The sequence below is a fragment of the Jaculus jaculus genome, chromosome 15, assembly GCF_020740685.1.
Source record: "Jaculus jaculus isolate mJacJac1 chromosome 15, mJacJac1.mat.Y.cur, whole genome shotgun sequence".
NCBI lineage: Eukaryota > Metazoa > Chordata > Mammalia > Rodentia > Dipodidae > Jaculus > Jaculus jaculus.
Window position 1 is genome coordinate 25,979,497 of NC_059116.1, and position 16,309 is coordinate 25,995,805.

At 41.2% G+C, this 16,309-nt stretch overlaps 1 protein-coding gene across 3 annotated transcripts in view; it reads right to left on the reverse strand.

Annotated features, from left to right (window-relative positions):
- Znf521 (zinc finger protein 521) overlaps positions 1-16,309 on the reverse strand; it is a 321,006-nt gene that overhangs the window by 77,952 nt on the left and 226,745 nt on the right. The window lies entirely within an intron of this gene.

A 16,309-nucleotide genomic window follows, 5' to 3' on the forward strand; every position in this document is an offset into this window, starting at 1 on the left:
TAGTAATGGCCAATTCATTTGTATTACCCAATTGAGGCCTTGAACTGAGCAGATATGAACAGGTTTGAAGCCTGGCCCTATGGAGTCCAGTTGAGTGACTCAATGGCCATGCTCTGAGGAAAGTTCAGAAGGCAAGTAGTCTGTTTTCCTCATGCTTCCCACCCCATTCATACTCTTACACACAGACAGACAGACAACATGCAAATGTGTGTGCCAACATGTCATGAACTCAGCAACGAGTCTCTTCAATGGGAAAGACGTGGCCTGCATTTATACAAAGAACCAGGTGAGCCACAGAGAGGCCATGAATTCCAGGGCCTGGGAAGGAAGTGGCAAAGCTAGGAGGTGCTTCTCATAAGGACACTGGTGTTTATGACCCTTTCTTCAGCTATTCCTACTCACAACCCCTTTGCACACAAGAAATTTTTATATAACCCCAAGTATATAGGTGCATAACATAGGTATACAAATTAAATATTTAATAATATCAGATTATGAAGAAATTTATTTAAAAATAAATATTTGGTATACATATAATTTTATAGCTTTTCAAAGATGAAAGCAAATTTACACACGAATGAGATGTGCTGATTCAGTTATTTTTATAAAGAATTAAATTGGGGGCTGGAGATATGACTTGGTGGTTAAGGCGTTTGCCTACAAAGCCAAAGGACACAGGTTCAATTCTCCAGGACCCACGTAAGCCAGATGCACAAGGGGGCGCATGTGTCTAGAGTTCGTTTGCAGTGGCTGCAGGCCCTGGCACTCACTTTCTCTCCCTCTCTCTTTCTTCCTCTCTTTCCCTTTCTTCCTCTCTTTCTCTTTCTCCACCTTTTCTCAAATAAATAACTAAACAAAATATAAAAAATATAATTCAATTGGCAAAATATCCGAGGCTGTAGGACAAGAAGCATCTTCATTTTTCAGATTGGTTGATATTCTGATTTTCTAATCATCCATGTTGAGAACACCACCTCACACTAATACGTGGTACAAAATGACATTGGTATGTTTTGGGTGATTTCAGATATTGTCAGAGATTCTGTCCTAATCTTAACCCAATATTCAATTACTGATATATATTTTTAAATAGAAATTAAGTCACCAACTCGCACAGCAATTTAAAAATCAAACAATCTAATCCAAATAGGTACAAATTTGATATTATATGCAGAGGAATGACGGTAGGAAAATCTTAAACACTGTCTTTCATGATTAAACCGTTATGTATCGACAAGAGCAGAAAACTTTGTCGGTACAGTAAAAACACTGCAACTCATACATATGCTAGACTGGAACCTGAGCCGAGGTGTTTCAGGCAGTTGTTAGGGTTTCACAGTGTGACTTCAAGTGTAGTTCAAAGTGTGCATTGTGGGGCTGGAGAGATGGCTTAGCGGTTAAACGCTTGCCTGTGAAGCCTAAGGACCCCGGTTCGAGGCTCGGTTACCCAGGTCCCACGTTAGCCAGATGCACAAGGGGGCGCACGCGTCTGGAGTTTGTTTGCAGAGGCTGGAAGCCCTGGCGCGCCCATTCTCTCTCTCTTCCTCTACCTGTCTTTCTCTCTGTGTCTGTCACTCTCAAATAAAAATAAATAAAAAAAATTTAAAAAAAAAGTGTGCATTGTGTGTTCAGCACCGTGGCCGCAGGGAAATCACACAATCCCACATGGACGTGGGCTACCAGAAACACCCTGGACTCCTGTGTTTGGTTTAGAATTAATTTTTAGTCTTTGTGCATTCAGAACCCTTTTACTGTCCTACTTTTTTCATGACCCCCACATTCAGTTACAAGACAGCATGTGGGGTTAGGCCCAACAGTTTAAGAGACCAAGCTAAATACAGCATAATTTCACTAACCCCATGGAAAAAAAAAAATTCTTTTTCTATAATGGGGATTTTAAATTGTTCCTTTCCAGGAGTCCCTTTTTAATGGTTCTCCTTTGCAAATGTGTCTTTAGGCCTTCCAGACATATTGCCCATCAGTGCAGGGCCCCCGTGGGTACGTGCAGACAGGAAATAGCATCCAGGACTTCCTGTGATGCTAAGGAACCAGTGAGCCCAATCCTTCTCATGTGGTACACACCCAGGTCTGGCTCATGGGCTACTACCTCCTGAGAATTTGTGTCCTCTACGCTGACATCCATGGAGCATATTCAAGACTCTTAACATAAAAAAGTAGGGTGTCAGGAACTCCAACACATTTCAAAGAATTTGTGAAGCAAAATAGATACTGAAAAGTTATTTGGGCATTTAGAATTTGAAAGGGAAATAAAAAGATAACCCTGAGTCATATTCTAATTTTTATCGGTACAATTTGTACCTATCTTTCAGTAGATGAGAGAGGTGGCACACAAGAAACGGATCATTAAACAGTAGTGTGAAACCAGGGAAATTAACCAGCTGCTGTGCAAGCCACCTCTCTCTTTTTCTCTGAGAGAGAGCTATGAGAAGGTGGGGGTCGGGAGGAGATAGCACAGGGAAAATATTAGTTCAGAAGTCCATGGACTGTCTCTAAGCTAATGAACAAAAATGCTGGATCAAAAACAATAGTTGCCTGTGACAGATCTTTCATACATTTGAAATGAATAATTTCAGCCTTAAAGAGCACAAAGAACCATTTCATGCAATGCCCTAACTTGTTATACAGGGAGACTGAGGGCCAAAAGAAAATAGCCTCGAACTCATTTCTTCAGAACCAAGTTGGTGATGAGAGCCTGTCTTTGTAAACCCCATCCTGGGCTCTACCTAGTAACCCACACTGCCTGGTCAGGCCCATCCAACAGACCACAAAGCACTTAGGCAAGCTCTTTCAACCCCATCAACTAAGGACAAGATACGAGATGGTTTGGTTTTGGCTGTTAAGATTATCTTTCAACTTCTCTTCTCTAATGGAAAGGACCTATGGGACTGCACTACTGAGTAAGTATTTCATGTCTCCCCAAATACAAAAAGACACCAAATGGCTTACTGGTAAAGGTGTTTGCCTGTGAAGCTTACGAACCCAGGTTCCATTCCCTATGACTCACATAAGCCAGATGTACAAAGTGGTACATGCATCTGGAGTTTGTTTGCAGTGGTTGAAGGCCCTGGTGCACCCATGTTCCCTCTCTGTCTGCCTCTTCCTTGCTCTCTCTCAAATAAATAAAATTTTAAAAGAAATAGAAGACACTAAGACCTTTTGAGCAAAAGGCCACACCAAACCACCAACACAAGAAAGTCATCATGTAAATACAGACCAGAGCTTTGAAGAAACATGGCAGAAATGGAAGGGGCCCGACAAATGCCATCATTCTTGAACTCAGCCCTGATACCTAAGACAATCAAGGTCATAAGTGTTAAGTGACATGCTCATTATTACCTAGGCAGCCAATGCTCTATCTCAGGTCCTTCTCCAAAGCAGATGTTCTTTCAGTGGAGCCTAGACTAATCCTTTCTTTTTAATGTACAAATCCTCTGGGTTAAATAGTATGGCAACTGAATTGTGAGTACAATGAATTGGATGCTTGGGTCCTCATGAAAATTCCTGTGTTGAAATCATGACATTCCCCCTCCACACACACACACAAAGTTAGTGGTATTAGGAGTATTTTAGCTAATATTAGGCTTTGGGAAAGCTCATTAGGCCACAAGAATGGAGCTCTTTGAAATGGCATTAGGGTCCCTAAAAGTGAGATCCAATGAACCGCTGACCCTTGTATCACGTAAGAACATAGCCAAAACAGTTGTCTACAAACCAGAAAGTGGGTCTTTGCCTGACATCTGCTGGCGACTTGATCTTAGCCTTCATCTCCATAACTGTGAGACACCAGCTTCTGTTTTTCATAAGTCCCCCAGTTTATGGTATTTTGTTACGGCATCCAACATTGGTTGAAATGGGAGTTTGGTATCATCTAATTTACAACATGCTTGCCTGGTTAATAAACAGGTAGATCTTTCTGTTTCATCCTATAAAGAGTAGGTGGTCTCTTCTTGGCTTCCTTTTCTGACCTCACTTGGATCCGTGGAGGAACACAAAGAACTAGCCACCGTCAACAAGGAAGAAAGTCGCATGTCTGGGCTCAGGCTGCCATGCCAAGGAAAGAGATACAGCGGGAACAAAGTGACAAATTATATTGTCAGAGAAAATGTGAACTTTTTGATTGGGGATGACATTTATTTTAAGTGTGCAATGACGGCAGGAAATCTGTCAGGGTAAGACGTGGCAGAGGTTTCAGCGTTTGTTAAGAGCGTCGTGGGAATTTAGCTAAAACTGTTAAAACTGACACCATTGGCTTTTGTTAACACATTAAGCTTGGGAAAAGTGCCAGTCAGCATATAGTCCATAGCATCAGTTCAGTGAAATCATCTGGAAGATGCATAAAACTGGGTGGGATAATAACAGCTATAGTCTTCAAGGCTTGCAGAGACAGAGAGAAGGTTAGTGACACTCTGATAAGAATGACAAACTATTCCTTTAAGATGTGGCTCCCAACAAGAGAAAATGGGAAGGGGTGGGAGGCATTGCTATAAGTCCAGTTATGTTCCTGGGGATACTTTAGTGTGGTAGATAAAGTTCACATATACTGTGGCCGTGACAGCTAACCACAGATGCACTTGCGTGGATTTGGCAGAGGTAAAGGCGGAGACCCTTCTCAAGCTGTTGCTTCTGAGCTTGGTGAAATGACAGAAAGCAGCAATTCAGATGTTTACCCAGAGAGATGAACTAAATCAAAACAGAAGTCCTCTCGCTTCTTCGACGGGCCCACAGAGCTGAACCCCAGCCTCCCCTGATTCTTCTCAAGAGGCAGATCAACAGAACAGAAAACTGCAAGCTTAACAATGACACGCGTCCCCTGAAATGAAATGGGTACCAACAGTGGGGGACCAGCACAGAATGGCAATATCCTGAAATTGCGGCCTAAGCTTGTTTGGACACATGTTTCGATTAAAACAGAAGAGTTTGGTTCTTGAGGAGTAAAATTAAAGTAACATGTTTATTTCATGGAAATATATAGGAAAATAGCTTGGTGGGCGTGTCAGAAAATGCAGGAAAGGTACTGTGATGTGGCCAAGTTGTGTTAGACAATGCAGTCAGTGCCTTTGAACTAAATACCACGCCTTGTTGTGGTAGTTTGAATAGATGTCTGCCAACGGATTCAGGAGTTTTAATCGAGCTGGTAACTTTTTACATTTCCAGCTGCCTGGCTGGAGGAGGAGTCACTGTGGGAGGATCCCAGGGTCTGGCTCCGAGGCGTGTTTGGGGGTGGATCTGGATTTCCAGCCTAAGGTATGCAGAAGGCAGTCTGGGTTCGGCTAGGGACCCAAGGGTGTGCTTGCCTGTGGTGGCATTGCTGGCGATTTTTCTCTCTTTCACCACTTCCCCTGGATCTGTAAGCTTCCATAAATCCCAGCAATGTGAAACTGACTATGGCACCTGTGTTTTTCACAAGATCCCAGGAAATGAATTGGTCTTCGGTAGGTATGGCGTCTCCTGGGGGCCATTCTTCCTGGAGGCGCAGAAAACCAAAATTCTGTTCCTGTCCCGGGCTTCTCAAGCGTTCAGTTTGGCAAGTCACTGTGCAGTCAAGTGATTTAGGACTCTTGGGCAGTTTGTATATATGTTCCTGTATGTATCTCTGCTTCAAGACTCTCACTCCGGAGTTTTACAGAGGTCCAAAGTCTATATAGGTTGTCTGACTTGGGGCTTCCTGGTTAGTTTCCAGGGGATGGTTTATGGTCCACAGGTTAGCATTCATTCCATTTAAAGCCCCTTTTCCCCCCTTTCTGATTATCCTGCAAATGATTCCTCCATTTGAGACTTTTCAGCCATAGCCTCTAATAAGTATAAGTAAAACAAACCCCAGTTTTCCAATTATAACACCATCATCTTTCTCTGTAACAATATCACCATCTGACTGTAGGTGACCACTACAAATATTAAATGAGTGACGACATTTTCTGCTAATTTGCGCCAGTCTGGTTCAGTTGACAAAACACAGACACTGAATTAATGGCAAAAACAATGAAATGTGCTGCCCAGAACTGCCTTTCTACTGTGCAAACATCACTGTGTGTAATTTGAAACATTAAACGTGTTTTCTAAAGGGACTCTTTGCTCATCCTCCTTAATCATATGGAAAGGAAACATGGGGAGAATGAGCTTGGACCAAAAGTACCCTAGTTTTGGCTGCAAGGGCAGAGTGGTCACACAAATACAGCACCTCAGAAAATGAGCCAGACCTACACCATTTGGACTTCACCAGTCTAATATTCTAGATCTACTGCATCCTCTTGTTCATCTCTGGTTCTTTGGAAGCATGGGCAGACCTGCACCTGGGCTGTATGGATGCAACACCTTCTGCTGTTTAAATCAGTAGCAATGAGCAAGCGGTTTCCAGGAGCACTTCCTAGGCCCCCACCCCAAATTATTTCTCATCCCCACCTAAAATTGTCTGAAGGAAGGCCACGGGAAGTGGCTGCATTATTTGTGGCTTTCAGTGGCATAGAAGCCCTCTAACATACAACCTGGTTCTTCACCCACGTTTTCTCACTGGCTGCCCAGAGAATTCCTGTAACTTCTTTCATTTTTCTCTTTGCACACGTCTGTGTGTACATGTGCGTGTGCAGATGTACAAGTGGATAAGCTAGAGGTAGATGTTAACCATCTTCCTCCATCATCTTTACACTGAACCCAGAGCTCACCGATTTGTCTACCTGAGTTTGCCAGAGAGCCCCTGGGAATCCCTGTGTCCAACGCCTCAGCATTGAGGTCACAGGTGCTGGCCACACCACCCAGCGTGGGTACCAGGGACCTGAACTCAGGTCCGCATTCTTGAATCACTTTACTCACGGAACCACTTCCCTCAAGGCTGGAAATACTTTTCAAAGGTATGAACAGTATTTTCCTGGAATTTGGAGCTCCTAAATGTTAGACTCGCTAGGTAGTGGACAATAAGCTCAGCAAGGCAAAATCAGTGCTGACTATCAGCCAAAGGCCATATACTTCAGTGCAGATGCAGAAATGCAAATATGATTTTTCTTTTTGCAGTTCACTTTTAATGTATAATTTTATTATTGACAACTTCTATCCTTACGGACAATAAACCATGAAAATTCTCTCCCCTCGCCAACTTTCCCCTTCACGACTCCACTCTCCATCAAATCTCCTCCCTCTCTCTCTGTTAGTCTCTCTTTTATTTTGATGTTATAGTCTTTTTCTCCTATTATGATGGTCTTGTGAAGGTACACAATTCATTTTTAGTATCTAAGAAAAGCATAATATTCATTCATTACCATGATTTGTAATATTTTCTGCTATTTCCAGAAATTAAATTCAAGACACAATGACATTTCTATTTCATATGTCCTTTAGTTACACTTAAATTCTAAGGGACAATTAATAAAAGCACTTCAGCTCCAAATTTTCCAATGTGCCTACAAAAATAACACATGCTAGAGATATTTATTGTTATCAATAGGTATGCAAATATATTTGATATTGACTTTCCCCCGACACAGACATATATGACCAGAGAACTTAATAAGCCTAGTGCCTCAAAAACTTTGAAGCAATACATCAAGAATCGACATGTCCTCCCTTTGTCTTTCTTTCTTTTTTTTTTTCTCTACAACGATGGTCCTCTTCTTCAGCATTCCCAGCATTGATTAAAGAGTAATCCTTCAAGGCTAATTTTCTAGCAAGCATCATATCTGATTTGTCATATCAAAGAGTCACTGGGATTCCTAAACAGAATTCATTATGTCAAGTTGATCAAAACAGATGAGGTTATAAATACCAAGCAGCGAAAGTCCTCATTTTCAGGTAGTTATGGGCCTTCAGAAAAATAAATAAATAAGTAAACTCTCTCTCTCTCTCTCTCTCTCTCTCTCTCTCTACACACACACACACACACACACACACACACACACACACGCACACACGAAGAGAGAAAGGGTGGGGGAGGGAGGTGGGAGCTACAGAAATATGAAGTATGCTTATAATGTGAAAAGACAGTTATCTTGTACATCTCATAAAGTAGTTCTGAGAAGATTATAGTATCTTCTAAACAAGGTTGGTATTTAGAATAATCTAATAGCCTTCATTGGTAATGACTTTGAAAAATAACCTTCACCCTGATGTACAAGTGTCCTCATTTAAAAAAAAATGGGATATGAAATACATGTTAATTAAACATTTCTTCTTAAAGATTTCTGTTGTTACCCTGTATCGACTAGGGTAACTAACAAGAAAATTGAAATTTCTATTATTTTATGTACCTATGTAAAAATTTAGAAAAGAACTGGGGAAAAAAAGAACTTTTTTTCCCCCTGAAAGACCCATTGATACTGCAACTTGTCATAACTATCTGTAATAAATTCAACATTTAATTTTACATGAGTAGGAGGGACAGAGATAGTTTATGAGACAATGGCTTAATTTGTCCTTTGCCTAAATGATGCAATCAGTTATACCAATAAGCTGGTAAATATTTTTGCTGGTACATGCAGCAACCTTTTGGTTGGTTTATAATTACAAGAATGATGCTGAATCCCTTGTTTGTTTCAGTATCCCTTGTTAGCACCATAGACCTCTCTGCCTCTCTTGTTTTTCTCAAAAGCAATTTAGAAAATGCTTGTATTTTAGACAAAAGGAGAACATTTGGTGAAAGAAAATTCATCATTAGGTATCTAGAGGTTTGCTAATAGAAAAGGCAACTCCCACAGTGTAACCTAGTGCTTAAGCCAGACACACACGCTCAGGACCAGCAAGCTGCCTTCACAGTGGGCCAAAAGTCATTATCATAATTTTATATTACATAGACTACATTGAAAATTTAATATATCCCAGCAAAAAGAGACAAAAGACATTTTGCATAATGCTTCTGCGAGCTCACTCTCTCTTGCTACTCTTTTAGCCACCCCATGCAGATTATCACACCAGGAAAAAGAAGTTCATTACCTAAGCCAAATCAAAATTAGGCTTTTCTTTTTGATAGGGAACTTCATTAGTAAGCCCTGTCTTATACAGCTGGGAGATTTGATGAATCTATCTTAGAGCAATAATTCAGCACAATCAGCCACAATTTAACTTTAAGTTTTACATCTTTATTAAGAAAAGTAAGAGATATATAAACTGGATACACATACATGGATGTTTCAAGATGTCAAATCAAGATGCTAACTAAAATCACTTTTGGACATTTAAAATGTTCCAGAGTGTCTGACAAAAGTCAAGGAAGCAATGGAACTCCTTGCCATTGAGTTATCTATGATTAAGGCTTTCAAGGGGAAAAAGAAATCATAGACACGACAAGGCTGAAACCACTTGAGGTTGAAGAGAGAAGATATTTATTGAAAGTATGCAAATGTAAACATCTTCAAATTTTAAAGTTAGCCTTTGATTAACAGAAATACGGGAGGAAAGAGCCCTTTCAGAATTTTTGTTAAGATGAAGACTTAAAGATATATTGTCCTGACATACTGTCTAAGAAACTACCCACTACAATGCTAAGTTCTGTATCTTTATATCCTATGAAGCTCCCTTACTCCACAGACATGGGGCAAAAGGCTCCACTATCACCTTTGTGTGACCCACATACGTAAATTAGTCCACCAGCATGTAAAAGCTTGGCTGGTGGCAGATGACTGTGTGAGGAAGTCCTTCCTCCAAGATTTCACTCTTTCATACTGGGAGAAAAACAAAACAAAACAAAACAGGAGTACTGATTGTGGATAGGTTTTTCCACACTGCTTGAGGCTCATCTTAGTTCTGTCACCAGAATGATACTTTAGGACCATGTAGCTCTTTCTTTGGCCACTGTCCACTATGCATCCTCCTGGCCACACAAAACCAGCCAGCCTTTTAGAGAAATCCTGGTCTTATCGTACTATTTCCCTCATTTTAGTGACACCTATAAATTTCCACAAATACACTAACATTACCAGAAGGGTTAGTCCTGGGTTCATGAAGGTGAAGGCAAATAAAGTTAATTTCTGAGGCTTCCTTAGTATTATAAATCTGTATTTTTTTTGTTAACCCTCAATAGTTACTAAACATAGGAGTGACCATAAAACAAATCCCTTTCCATCTGGCCAAATTCCATTCTTCACCCACATTTGAATGGTAGCCATGTTCATAAATAATTCCTTTTACTTGGGGTTTGGCTACTCATTCAGTGTAAGTGGCCCAAATCACTCCAGATTCTGATGTTTATAACCTCTTTGTGAGCAAGGACAGAGGTTCAAGAACTATTTTCAGAGTTAACATGAGTAAATAATTCCTTACACTATTGAAGATGTACTCTTACAGCCTTTAAAAGCAAAAGCGATATTGTGAAACAGACAAGTTTGGCGCATGTGTGGAGGCTGAAGGCTCACACAATGGCTTCCTCACTTGCTCCCCACTTTATTTACGGAGGCAGGGTCTCTCACTTGGACCCCAAGCTCACTGATTCAGCCAGTCTAGCTAGCCAGCTTGTGCCAGAAATGTCCTGTCTCTAACTCCGGAGCACTGGGGTTACAGGTGGACCATCACTCCCAATCACCAAAACGTGGGTGCTGGGGATCCACACTCCAGTTTTCATGCTTGCGTGGCAAGAGCTTCTTTACCTATTGAACCACGCCTCCACCAGCTCCCAGATTTAACTTTTGTAAATGAATAAAAATAGTGTGACCTACTTTGTTCCTTCTAATGTTTAATGCTCTTCAGAGAAACTCTAGTACCTATTTAGAAAATGGGAATGAAACTGAGTCATTTTGTGATATGATAATGTGATGATAGTAGTTATCAGTTTCTGAGTCTTAACTGTCTATCACAGGCTTGGTATTAAATGCTTTTCCATAGATTGTTTGCTTTAGTGCTCATTGCAAGCCAATTAGCTACCTACTGCTATTATTCTCTTAGTTTTGCTTAGGAGATGAAGTCTTTGAGAGGGTGGGTAACTGGAGTCATACTGCTAGCAAGTACAGACTTGATTTTCAAAAAGATACCTCTATTGGAAAACTTTAATTAAAAAAACAAAACAAAACATTTACTTGGATAAGCCCCACTACTTGGCCAAATTAACCAGAATTAATGTCTCCATAACATCTAAGGAAGACATGCCATGGACAATTATTTTCATTTTCCCAACCAAAAATAAAATGGGTAGATTTAGGCCAAGTTCAAGTCCTCTACTGACTTGATGAGTCAATGACATGAAATGTGTCTTTAGAGTGTGCCCTTCTCACTTGACTTTTTAGTCTGTTACGTTGCATCATGATCATATCCTTATGGTTTAATCTTGCCTCCCATTTAAAATCAGAATCTACGTCTCTGCTGTCAAGGAGTGGGAGTCATACCTTACGTGTTTATGATAGAACAAAATTAAGCAGAGTTGTGTGCTCAAGAAAGTGTGAGCCAAAGGGGGAGGGGAGGGTAAAACTGATTGGTCATCTCATAAAGGTGACATAGCACAGTGCTTTCTGCTTTGGGTTTCTTCTACTGACTCTAGAGGATTACAGACCAGGGCAAATCTTTTGGAATGTGAGGCGCATGCAGACACCAGTGAACCCAGTGCAAGAGACAACTGCAAAGATGCCGAGCAGACGCAAATGAATCTGCACACGCCAATAACACGCTCAGATGGCACAGTAATATCAGCGATTGACAGGACAAATCACAATGAGGGTCTTGGGATTTACCTTTTATATGGTTACAACGGAGTTAGAGGAGATGTTTTTTATACATTTCATAAGAATGTGCTAGGTTCATAGAAAATGATCTATTGCCCTACTGAAAGAACCGAGCAAATATATTTTTTTAAAACAACTTCCCTTCACATTCGATTGCAATTTAGTCCAAGTTCAGAAAATCCAGTTCAGCTATTTCCTTTTTCAACAGATTTTCGCGTTATTAGAAGTACACAGTTAACCAGGTTTCATGCAGTAGACAAAATGGCATTGTGGGATTACATTAGTTCGGCAGCTGCTTTATGACTATAGCTTCCAGACCAATTTATTTAATATTGATCTTTAAACAAACATCAGTACAAATAAATTTGAGCACTCCAGTCCCGAGATTTTATATCTATAAAAGAGGCCTCTATTCAGAGAAGCAGGCTGCTTGTGTTTCTGCCTTTGATTCTGTTTTCTTTGATCCAACCAGGTATCAAATACATCAATGCCAAATTAAAACAAATCCATCTTCAGATAACACTCTGTTTATAATCTTTCGTGCAGAAAGAATTTTTCTATCAATAACTTCCAGCAAGTGTTTTAACTGATCTTTTGATTGCTTTATTCTCATGACTACAAAAGGTAGCAATACCCTGTCCTGACCCAACACCTCACCAGCTCCACCTGGAAGATCTGCTAGAAGGGCTCAGTTCTATTTCACTATTTCCAAGGCAGCCTGCTCTCTTTAACAATTCTAACCCAGCCACAGGGACACAGCAAGACCCAGCTACCCCCTCCCCCTCCCCCCGCTGAGAAAATTGCTGTTCAAAGCTAGGGGTTCTGGAGGCCAATCTCAAGACTTTTACAGGACTACAGTTGACCATTTGGAGGAGGGGACAGCTGGGTGCTAAATATAAATGGGAAAAAAGACTTAGATAGGGAAATAGATAATGAATCCTGGGATTAAACACTCGATTCAATTAGGCAGCCATATCTGAATGTGAGGCATAAATGGACCCAACGTAATTATTTGCACAGGACTTATTTATCGCTTCTTAGTTACCCTGATTCAGTACAGACACCCGGCTCACCAGGGCATGGTTATTCCCGGGGTCTGGAACTGGGATAAAGTTCAAAGTTTTGGGTCACAATTTATGCACATCTGTCATCTGTTTTATGTTCACTGGGTTAGTTCGTGCCTTACACTCATTTACTCATTTCTGAAGGGAATAACATTCCTCTAGTTCTTTGCTTTTCCTTCCCTCCTTCTTCCCCTCCATCTCTTCCTTCCTTTGTGTCCTTTAAGTTGAAATATTTTGCAAGCAGGGAAGGTCAATAGATGAATCTTTATGAGGAATTAAAAAAAAAAAACAAAACTTCTACAAAATATTCAAGGTTGTTTCCAGAAACTCCAAGTCTGAAAGAGCAAAGAGAGATAGATACCTACCTGCTGTGAAATTGTAAGACAACTGTTTTTGTGAGTGATGAATTTGAGCCTGAATCAGTGAAGGATTGGTTTTCAGAGCATTTGAATTAAAAAAAAAAAAAAAAAAGTCTTTTTACTTTGCTATAAATTAGGGCTCTGTGAGAGACTGAGAAGACATGCTATTTTAATGTTTAACATCAGAAATGCATAAAAGATACAATTATTTAACATTACCATTCCCCAGTCAATATAATAGCTTGGTGCTATAAATATAGCAGCAAATCTATTATTTATACAAGTACTAGCTTCTGTCATGTATGCAACCACCAGTGAACTTGGAGCTTAAAACAACTGCACAGAAAAAGGAGGCACCTCTACTACGTCTTCCTAGTCTGGAAGGGCTTTCCTTTGTTTAGTGCCCCCTTGAAACTCCGCCCCTCTGACTGTCCAAGTGTCTAGTTCACCTAGGATGCAGAGCAAAGTAGAAGGCGCCATTCTGTGCCCACACTGCTTTACTGAACCTTAAAGAGGGAAGAAGTCCCTCCTCGTAGCCAGAAGGGGAGGGTTAGGAGCAAGTGGCCTGAACACATGCCTAAGGCTGGGTGCTTACATGGTGATGATAGTCCACAATGGGCAAAGGCATGGTGGCACCCATGACAATTTATGCCACCTGGGGAAGCCATGGCAACTGATGTGGCAACACATGTGCCATGGGCAGAGACAAAGAAATCCTCTAGATCACTCTTCTGCAGACACTTCTAGCAAAACCCCTTTAAATGATGAATGGAGAGCAATGGTGATTCATTTTTGGAGGTCCGTCTACCTACTGACAGTGAGATCCCTGACATATGCTAAGATACCTCCATATTGGCAATCAGTGACCATCTGCTCTTCACAGGGAAAGTCAGAGATGGGCTGATGGTTCTAAAACTTGGATGTATGATTGGAACTAGAAAACGTTCTTGGAGAGGAATCAAGACCAGAGGCATGTCAGCTGCAATAAAATACATGAAGAACTCTACAATAGAAGAAGGACTTTGTTTTTCCCATGTAGGCAAGTGGACAGAAACTTCCGAGTCAAATATTGGGTACCCTGGGACTCCCTCCTCGACATTGCTCTCACCTCCTGGGTCATAACTCCTAAATACTTTTCACTTCTATTCTGTCTTCATTTCCACTGCCACAGACTGGTTTCTGATCCTCCTCTAGATCTTATGGGCTAGTTATGCTGTCGGTATGTGGTCTCTTTCACTTTAATCCTGCACTCTAACATGACCCAGGTTTTATAAGGTAGTTCCCCCAGATAAAAATCTCTTCAAAGCCCCTCCCTGACCCTGAGAATAAAACTCATCTTCGTTGGCTTGGGAATAGGGTCCTGGAGGCGCTAGCCTCTCTCCGAGTCATTCCTGACTCCAGGCTTTACTCTAGTTGAGTATCTCTCGTATCTGGCCTTCCTGAGAAGCCGTATGGGTTCAGCTGGGACACATGGTATGGTGGTGCATTTCTGTAACCCCAGCTGCAGGAGAGCTGGGCATGTCAACTAGATCCTGTCTTTTTAAAAAGAAGCACAAACAGGCTGTGGAGGTGGCTCAGTGGGTCAAGTGATTGACATGTAAGCATGAAGACTCGAGTCTAGACCCTCGGAACCCATGAAGGGCTCAAAGCCATCGCTTGCATCTGCAGCCCCAATGCTCCTATATACCGATGGGAGGTGGAGACAGGAGGAAGCTAGCAGGATGAGGACTGACACCTGAGATCGTCCTCTGACTGTCACAGGTGTGCCGTGGCGTGTACATATCTCACACACACAACATCCAGTCATTCCTTCTCGTAATACCACGTGGTGGTGTGCCTTTCCATTATTGACATTGCTACTGTCATTACTCGAGGAAAGGAAGAATTATATTTGTTTTTGTACCTGCAGTAAGTTTGTTGAGCAAATAAGTAAAGGACTGAATGAAGAAGGCAGAGTTTTAAAAAGGGAAACACGTTCATTGGAGGTGGGGTTAGGGATTTATGTACTTGACTGGGCTGGAATTTGCCTATTTCTTCCATTGCATTCTCTGTAAGCCCCAGATTCTAAGACCTTCTGAGATACAGCGGTGGGGGTGTGGGGGGATTCAAGGCAAGCCTTATGATGAAGTTGGATCACTACTTGATGTTCAGGCAAGCAGACTAGTCAGAAAGGAAGAACATGCTTTCATTATACACAGATGTCGAACTGCTTAGGATCTAGGCTTAAATATCATCAAAGCCCCTACAAACAAGCTACAGCTGTCCATCACAGCTTGGGAGGACTCAGGGAATGAGTGACGTTAATAAACAAGAGACTTAAGCAAAGTCCAGCATTTTCTCATGGGATTGGTGTAGCCTACAGTTAGATTGCTCAGGGCATTAAGGTGTACTGATTCAAAAGTACTGCTTGTATGAACCCATACCATGGCACCTTCTGCATATTTTAGAAATACCAGCCATCTGAAAATCAAAGTATCTGTGGATGGTGAATCTCTGGTGGTCAAGTTGACATAATTTAGAATCTCACTGGCAACAAATCTCTGGCCATGTCTGTGAGGGATTTTCTAGATTAAATTAATTGATGTGGGACCCATGATAACTGTGGACATCACCATCACATGGGTTGGGTTCCTAGACTGTGCGGGAAGGGGTTACTCTAGCTGAACAGCAACGTTCATAGCTTTCTACTTCTTTGCTGTGGATGCAATCATGTGACTCTGGCTTCCAGTTTCTGCCTTGCTGTCCCCACCATGGTGGACATGCCCTTTCCGTCCACTGGTTCCGGTAGGTATTTTGTCCCAGCAAAGGGAAAGTAATTGGTGCAGTACCCACATTTAGTCATTTTCTCATTGCCCTAAAGACACAATCTAGAAGCCTGTCCTCTAGGGATTCCCTAAAGTGAATGTCCCTCCCTAAGTGTGTAGTCAGTCAACAATGGAATATAATTTTTTTTTTTAATTGTTAGAGGGGACTTAACTTTAAAAAGTTTGAAATCTGTTACTAGTGAGAGCTTGGGAAATTATGATCTTATATGGTAAAAAATGTCTTTCAACAGAGAATTTCTGAATAAATAGATCCTGAAGTTCTACACATCCACCTGCGATCTGCTGCATGCTAAATTTCATAAGGAATGAATCCAAAGTCTTTCTTTTTTTCTATTCTTAAAAGTAGCCTGTGATTATTATTTCTCCTCTGCAGGCATTAATAAAAACAGTGGAACTGCTAGAGATGAGGT